Genomic DNA, 8,895 nt, shown 5'->3' with positions numbered 1-8,895 from the left:
ATATATATATATATATATATATATATATATATATATATATATATATATATATATATATATATATATATATATATATATATATATATATATATTTGATGTTATATTTGAATTTGTATTTTAAAAATTTTGATTTAATGTAATATATCTTGAAATATTGAAAAAAGAAATAATTGTTTCGGGTTGGGTTTGGGTTCAACCTTTGGATTTTTTGTCGGGTTCAGATTTGAATATGGAATTTTTAAAATCTGTCGAGATCGGATTCGGATTCGAATCTCGGGTTTGGAGTCGGGTCCAGATTCGGGTTTTTGAAAATCCGCCCACAATCCAACCCGTTAACATCTCTAGTCTAATTTCGGAATAAATTGGGGACAATAAAAAGTATCTTTACTTTTTCGTCGTCCAACATAAAAAATACAAAAACTTCAAATATCACATATGCGGTTTCATGCTTACTCATTTAAGTATTCTATGGTTTAAAATATATCCTTTTAGTATCCCCTCTGTTAATTTTTCCGTTAAATCAGTGATAAAGTTAAAATCATATGTTACAAAAGTGAAAATTCGACAAACCACAGGATTCTAAAGTAAACATTCGACAAACCATATGTAAGCTGTCTGAAATTTTTTTATATATGATTTAACAGAGAGTTAAAGGATGTGCTGACAGAAAAGAAAAAATGAAACCATAAGGTTCTCTCTAGTTTGTTTTTCTCCGTCCTCTTTGTCTCCCTGCTTCTCGATGTTTCTTCGTCTCTTTCTCCTCCTACTTTTTTTCCCATCTCCTCCTCCTTCAACGCTCCCACATCGACATCGCGCTTTTCTCTTCTATTTCACCCATGCTTTTGACAACTCTAGTGACAATGATGTGGGTTTAGATATGGCATATATTGCGGAGTTGAGACTACAGCAGACGGCGTGATCGTGGATGACAACGACGACGAGAGTGCTTGCGGATTTAAGGATGACAAAGAGGGAGAGCGTGTTCGGGCAAGGGCCGGTTGCTGCGGTAGATGGCTATGGCGGGGGGGGCGGGAGTAGTAGTGGCGGGGGGCCGGGGCGCATGGTAGGATTAAATGGATCGCAAAAAGTGAAAAAAAATAAAAAAAATATATATTTTTCTTTTTTTAGGTAGGCCGCCATGTGTCGCGGTTTCTACGAAAAAGGATGCAAAAGTGAAAAAAAAAATAAAAATATATATTTTTCTTTTTTTAGGTAGGCCACCATATGTCGCGGTTTCTACGAAGAAGGACAACAAGTAGAGAAGAAAGAATAAAAAGAAGTTGTACTGTTTGAAATGAACTTGCACTATTTAATATTTAAATTGCATTATTTAAAACTATTTGAGATTTTTTCAAATAGTACAACTTTGGTTTCAAATAATGTAACTTCTTCTTTTTCCTCTTTCTTCTCTATTTAGTGGCCTTTTTTGTAGCGGGCCATGACACATGACGGTCTTTCTAGGATAAAAAAAAATTATATATTGTTTCTTCTTTTTCTTTCACCTTTTGTATTCATTTTCTACTAGAGTCCCTCGCCCTCTATCGCAATAGCCACCCCTACCCCAATGCACTCTCCCTTATTGTTATCTTCAAATCCTGTGGTACCCTTATTGCTATTGCCATCCATGGCTGCCAGCTTCACCCCCACAATTTGCGGCACATCTGAACCCACTTCGCTGCTGCCAGCATCGGTAGAGGTGTGAACAAAATAGGAGAGAGAAGCATGACATCGATGTAGGGGTAGTGAAGGAGAAGGAGAAGGATGAGAAGAAAGAGGAGAAAGATAAAGGAACGACAAGGAAGGAGACCAAGAGGACGAAGGAAAACGAATAGGAGAAAGAAAAGAGAGAAAAAGAGGAATAAAATTGTTTTGATTAGTTTACTAAAAATTTAGATTTAATTTATAAAATTAAAAAAATAATCTATTTTTTATAAAAATACAAAACTAGGGAATTGTGTAAGCAAATTAGCTATAAATTTTTGCATATAAAAGTGACCTGTTAAGTTACTGAAATTAGGCCTGACACCTTTTTTTTTAATACCCAAAAATTGAAAAAATTATCTAAACTGTTGGATAGGTTGGATTCAGGATTTACATCTAATTTTTAGATTGTATAAGTGGTTTTCCTCTAAAATTATTGCTTCAATTCTCCTTTCTCCATTTACATCATAGCAATAGTGTTTTTCATTTTTTTTAAGAAGGTACGAAGACCCTAGCCAGTAGACAATTTTGAAATAGCCCCTCAACTTTAAAAAAAAAAAAATTAAGAACCCTCAATTTATAATATTTATACAAGTTATATATTAAATCTAGTTTGAGTTGAAGATTCCAGAAATTAAATTATTTTATTCTTTATCAAATGTTAATTGGTTTAATTTTAGTTGCTAAATTATGATTAATGTTATTAAATTGGGTTAATTTCATAAGGCTCCCTGTAAATCTATCGAATAGTAAATATATCCCTATAAAATTCAACTTTTCATATTTATCTCTACAAAAAATTAATGATATTTATATTTATTCCTCTGATTTGTTACCATTAGAGTACTATTGTAGTACCCTTAGCTTTTGAGTTGGTGAGGAAAAAAAAAAAAATCTTTTGAGTTGGTGGATAAGTATCTCACCAACTCCCTCCTGATACTTATCAACTCAACCCATTGAAAACTAATTAGCCTGCTCTCTCTATCCCTCCTTAATTTAGCTCGTGGGCAAGGTGGAGAGCTCGAGCTCCGGTGGAGTTGCCGTGGAGCTCGGATCGACGCCGACGTCGCGCCACGGTGCCGTTCGAGCAGGTCTTCGTCATCGTAGCGCTACGAGGAAGCTAGGCGATGGTGCGTTTTCGTCGTTCTCACCGCCGCGTCGATGTTCGATTAGACTTTGAGGTGAGTGTTCCGTTGCATTGCTTCAAGTATTGTCATTTCGAGCTTGGTGCTGATTTGCAGAATTTCCAGCGTCGACCGTCGCCGTTTCGGTTCCCTCTCGACGTAGGAGCAGCGGATTTCGACGAGACTTGGTTCGTTGGATTCGGGACTTCGAGAGGAATCCACGAAGCCCTTACTTGCTGGTTTTGGTGGAGGTTTTCTTGGTCGGAATTATTCTCTTCTCTGCTGCTATTTTCGAGGCAGAATCGGTGCTCATTTTCGGATTTTACGTGTAGAGTTTGGCGGGAGCGTGATTTCTGGCCTTTGGAGGTTTGCGGATTGATCCAGCAGGGTGTTCCTTTGCTTCGGGACGTCCTCGCTGCTGGGGATTAGCGACTAAGGTGGGTTAATCATCGGCTTATACTCCTAAGTGCGCAATAGTCAACATGTGTAATTTCAGATTTTGTATAGTTTACTTTAGCTCGAATTCATGGATTTTGTTATAGATAGCAAATCTGAATTTGGAGCATGTGGTATTAAATTGAGTAGTTTATACATGTTGGACTTGGAATTTGAATTAGGAGAAAACCTGCGATTTGGACCTGTCACATGTTTAAACTGCCTGATTTAGCTCTAGGAGCCGTTATAAAATTGTACTGTCGCAGTATCTTCGAGACGAGTACTTCAGGTAGTTTAGAATATATTTACGCTCGTGCTGGTGTGCCGAGTGGATTTTTACAGGGTCGTTCAGGTTGTTCCGGACTGTTGGGTGCCGTCAGGGTTGACGGTGGACCCGTATCGCCTTTTTGGCGTCAGATTGTGCTGAGGGCACGTTACCTGTTGGTTATTAGACCAGTTTGAGTTGGTTACTTGACTTTGGCTTTTCAGAGCCTGATTGAGCTCGACAGAGATACGCTGCATACTCGGTTGGGTAGCGCCCACGAGTGCCACTCCGGAGTCAGGCTTTGTGCTTTCGCGTTGGTGTCGCTCATGCCAGTTGGACTTGCTCTCCACGGACCAGTTAGTGTGGATAGAGCCTGATAGTCGCAACGGGGCAGGGACGGGTGTATTCACAGTCCCGGGGACGGGTATGCTTACAGTCCCGATTGGATTGGGTCAGATTTGACATTTACTACAGTTGGTTAGTGTAGAGCATGATAGTGTAGTGATCGATAGCGGTAGAGTTTACTTCCTGCTTTTCTGACTACTCTTGCTCCCTTCTGTAGACTTAGTGGGTGGACCGATGTTGTTTTGGGCGGTACCCACTGAGGACTACTTGTTTTTACAGTAGTTCTCACGCCCAGTTGTTACCTATGTTTTTGCAGAGCCACAGGTTCCGGCTGCTGCACCGTCCGCGGATCAGGATCGAGGCAAGGGCGTCGCGGGTTAGAGCCCTACCCGACGTGCTGAGCTAGAGGTGCCCTTCTGCAGGTAGATGTTTTGTTTCGAGTTTATGTACATAGTTTACCTAACTCGCCAGTGCGAGTAACTCTGTATTTTGGATTTGAGCTATGTATATAAAACTCAGTTTGTTTAGCTTTTATTTTCTCTAGCAGCTCTATACTACTGTTTGTAGTATTGTATATTTACAGGTACAGCTGTCGCTTCGTGTACAGAGGAAACTCCTTTGTATGCGGCGGGTTTGTCGGCGTGCCCGGGGAACGAGACATCCGGGGCGTGACAAATTAAGTTTGTATCAGAGCTTAGCATTAGGTCGTTGGGACCTAGGAAACCTAAGTTTGGCAAACTTTAGGAAAGCAAGATGCGAGAGGCATAATTTAATTGCGAAAGTCAATGATTATTTATTCTAAACTCCTCCTAGAGTAGAGTGAGTGACTGAAGGAGTACTTGTTTTGGCCTGAGAAATTATGTTGGCTGCAGACGACATAATTTTGGAGGGAAACAGGGACCGCCTTCCAGACTTTCGTTGATTGGGTCGAGAGTGTTTGTGTTTCAACTGACTCCGATCTGTTCTTTTCAGCTATGTATCGTCGCCGAGGTCGACCGTCGTTGCGGGAGCGTGCCCAGTTGGCGCGGGATTGTGCAGGACCTTTTGAGAGACCTGAGCAGATGGAGCAGGGTGACAGACCGGAGGCGAGGGCACCCCCTGTTGTGGAGCCGAGTGTGCGACTTGAGGCTAGCGCACCCCCTGACCTGAGTGCACAGTTGGCAGCCTTGACTAAGGTGACGAGGCAGCAGGGGGAGTTGTTGCAGAGGTTGTGTGAGAGGGTGGCTCAGACACCGAGTGCTGCACCGAGAGTACCAGAGCAGACTGTTCCGCCACCGACTACTCCAGCGTCAGTTCTAGCCACAGCTATGCCCCCACCAGTGGAGCTTCCTACAGCGCCAGTTGCGCATGCTAGGGGGCCCGTACAGTTGACAGAGGCCGAGCAGGAGAGGTGGACAGAGAGGTTGGCTCGTTTTCGCCGTTTTGATCCACCGATTTACAATGGCAGATGCACTGAGGCCTGGGTTGTTAAGGGATGGGTCAGTGCGATGGAGAAGCTATTTGAGGATCTATTCATTCCGGAGAGGGAGCAGGTACCTCTGGGAGTACACTGTTTAGCAGGTGATGCTCACGACTGGTGGCGGAGAGCGAGGCGAGATCAGGGGCTGGTGGCGGCGCAGCTGAGGTGGGATCAGTTCTGTGGAATGCTGTTTGGGATGTTCTTTCCCAACAGTGTGAAGCAGAAGCTCGAGGAGGATTTGAGGAGGCTTCAGCAGGGAGATCGTCCAGTGCAGGAGTACGTTCGGGAGTTTACTTGACTCCTGAACTGTGTGCCATTTGTGGCCAGAGACGAGGCGCACAGGGTGTACATGTTCGAGCAGGGGCTGAGACCGGACATCTTCAGGTTAGCGCGGGCGCAGAGGTCGAGGACCCTGGATGCATCCATAGAGCAGGCCCTATGGGTAGAGAGAGGTGAGGTGTTGCTGCAGGAGAGGACTCAGGCCGTGGGGCAGGGTCAGGACAGGAAGCGCCCCTTTCCAGATGATGGAGGACAGTCGAGCAGCAGACGTCCGCCGAGACCTCCACGATCACGTTCTCAGGGTCGTGGGTCTTCGGGGCGTCAGCGTTCCAGGGGATCCCGTCAGCAGGGACAGACTCAGAGGACGCCGCAGTGTGTGATCTGCGGGGGACCACACTGGCCCCGACAGTGTGAGCAGAGGGAGGGCCGGTGTTACGGGTGTGGTCAGCCGGGACACATGAGGGCAGTTTGTCCCCGAGCAGTATCTCCAGCACCATCATCAGCTTCAGCACCACCAGCACCACAGCAGTCTTACGGAGCAGCACAGAGTTACCGCCAGGAGGACAGATCGTCGGTGCCGCTGTCGGGTGAGCGGCGACAGCAGGCTCCGAGTGGCAGGGTCTATCCAGCTCAGGTGGAGGACTCTACAGCAGCCGACCGAGTGGTGGCAGGTATCACTTTGATTTCTGGCATTAGAGTTCGCACTCTTTTTGATACCGGTGCATCGCATTCCTTTGTTAGCCGAGCATTTGCATTGTTGCATGGTCTAGAGTTAGGAGCGTTGTCTCAGGCACGAGAGGTGCAGATCCCCGACCATGTCTTGCAGGTTACAGAGTGTTGTTGGTCCTGTCCGGTGCAGTTAGACTCTTGGATCATGCCCGCAGACCTGTTGGTGTTAGGGCAGCTGCAGGACTTCGACGTAGTGCTCGGTATGGATTGGCTGGCGCGGTACTATGCTACGATCGACTGTGGAGCGAGGACGGTGACGTTCCGCGAGCCAGGCCAGGAGGAGTTTACTTTCAGAGGCTGCAGGAGCACGCTGTTTGCCACCTGGATATCTTCGGCGAGGGCTCGACAGATGCTGAGCAGTGGGTGTATCGCTTTCCTAGCGACAGTTGTGGAGGTACCTACGGCGGCGCCGAGACTCGAGGACATCCCAGTAGTCCGCGAGTTTTCGGATGTGTTTCCCCCTGAGTTGACGACATTGCCGCCGGAGAGGGAGATTGAGTTTGTGATTGATGTAGTTCCTGGAACTGCACCAATCTCAAAGGTACCTTACAGGATGGCACCGGCAGAGCTGAGAGAGCTAAAGGCGCAACTTCAGGATCTGATGGATAGAGGGTTTGTGAGACCCAGTGTGTCGCCTTGGGGAGCGCCGGTGTTATTTGTAAAGAAGAAGGATGGTTCGCTCAGGTTATGTGTGGATTACCGGGAGCTGAATAAAGTGACCATCAAGAACAAGTATCCTCTGCCGCGCATTGATGATCTATTCGATCAGCTGCAAGGATCTTGTGTCTTTTCGAAGATTGATCTCCAGTCAGGTTACCACCAGCTGAGGGTGAGGGCCGAGGATGTTCCCAAGACGGCTTTTCGGACTCGGTACGGGCATTATGAGTTCACGGTGATGCCTTTTGGATTGACGAATGCCCCTGCCGCATTCATGGATTTGATGAACAGAGTGTTCAAGCCGTTCTTGGATAGGTTTGTGGTAGTCTTCATCGACGATATCCTGATTTACTCCCGGAGTGATGCTGAGCATGAGGAGCACTTGAGGATTGTGCTACAGCTTCTGCGCGAGAAGAAGTTGTATGCCAAGTTAAAGAAGTGCGAGTTCTGGCTACGGGAGGTTGCTTTCTTGGGCCACGTGATTTCAGCCGAGGGCGTAGCAGTGGACCCGAAGAAGATTGAGGCGATTCGAGATTGGCCTAGACCGACGACGGTGACTGAGGTACGGAGCTTCCTGGGACTGGCAGGATATTACCGTCGGTTTGTGGAAGGCTTTGCGAAGCTTTCCACACCCCTCACACGCTTGATGCGGAAGGGGATTCGTTTTGTCTGGAGCGACGACTGTCAGAGGAGCTTTGACGAGTTGAGATAGAGGTTGACGTCAGCTCCTATCCTTGCCCTTCCGGTGATGGGGGAAGGATTCGTGAACTACAGTGATGCATCGCACAATGGACTTGGTTGCGTGCTGATGCAGCATGGTAGGGTGATTGCTTATACTTCACGGCAGTTAAAGGATTATGAGAAGAATTACCCTACGCATGATTTGGAGCTTGCCGCAGTAGTTTTTGCTTTGAAGTTGTGGCGGCATTACTTGTACGGCGAGCACTGCGAGGTCTTCACCGATCATAAAAGTCTCAAGTATCTGTTCACACAGAGAGAGCTGAACCTGAGGCAGCGCCGGTGGTTGGAGTTACTGAAGGACTATGACATTAGTGTTCAGTATCATCCCGGCAAGGCGAATGTTGTGGCAGATGCATTGAGCAGGAAGTCAGTGCAGAGCCTGAGTTTGAGGATTACTGAGCAGAGACCCCTACTCGAGGAGCTACAGTGGTTGGGACTCGAGATAGTACCCCCTGGGTCTACGGCAAGGCTGATGTCTCTAGTTTTACAGCCCACTCTGTTGGATAGGATCCGAGAGAAACAGAGTGGAGATCCGTACTTGGTGAGGATTAGAGAGCAGCTAGACAGGGGGCAGGCTGAGGGTTTTGCTTTGGACGGTTCGAGAGTACTACGGTACAGGGACCGACTGTGTGTGCCTGTGGATTCTGAGATCCGAGCAGACATTCTGAAAGAGGCTCATTGTTCTCCTTATACGGTTCATCCATGTGGAACCAAGATGTATAAGGATCTAAAAGCACGGTTTTGGTGGAATGGAATGAAGAGGGACATTGGCAGATATGTGACTCAGTGTTTGACTTGCAAACAGGTGAAAGCCGAGCATCAGGTACCTGCTGGCAAGCTTCAGAGTCTGCCAGTGCCCGAGTGGAAGTGGGAGCAGATCACAATGGATTTCGTCGTTGGATTGCCTAGAGCGCAGGGTGGCTACGATGCGATTTGGGTGATAGTGGACAGACTGACCAAGTCTGCTCACTTCCTACCGGTTCTGACTACCTGGTCCAGAGAGAGACTTGCGCAGCTATACTTGGATGAGATCGTTAGGCTGCACGGCGTGCCAGTGTCGATTGTATCAGACAGAGATCCGAGGTTTGTATCCCAGTTTTGGAGGAGCTTTCAGACCGCCTTGGGCACTCAGCTGCATTTTAGCACGGCGTTCCACCCAC

The sequence above is a fragment of the Ananas comosus genome, linkage group 11, assembly GCF_001540865.1.
Source record: "Ananas comosus cultivar F153 linkage group 11, ASM154086v1, whole genome shotgun sequence".
In the NCBI taxonomy this organism is placed as follows: Eukaryota; Viridiplantae; Streptophyta; class Magnoliopsida; order Poales; family Bromeliaceae; genus Ananas; species Ananas comosus.
The sequence above is the reverse complement of the archived record's forward strand: the minus strand, read 5'-3'. Positions refer to the sequence as shown.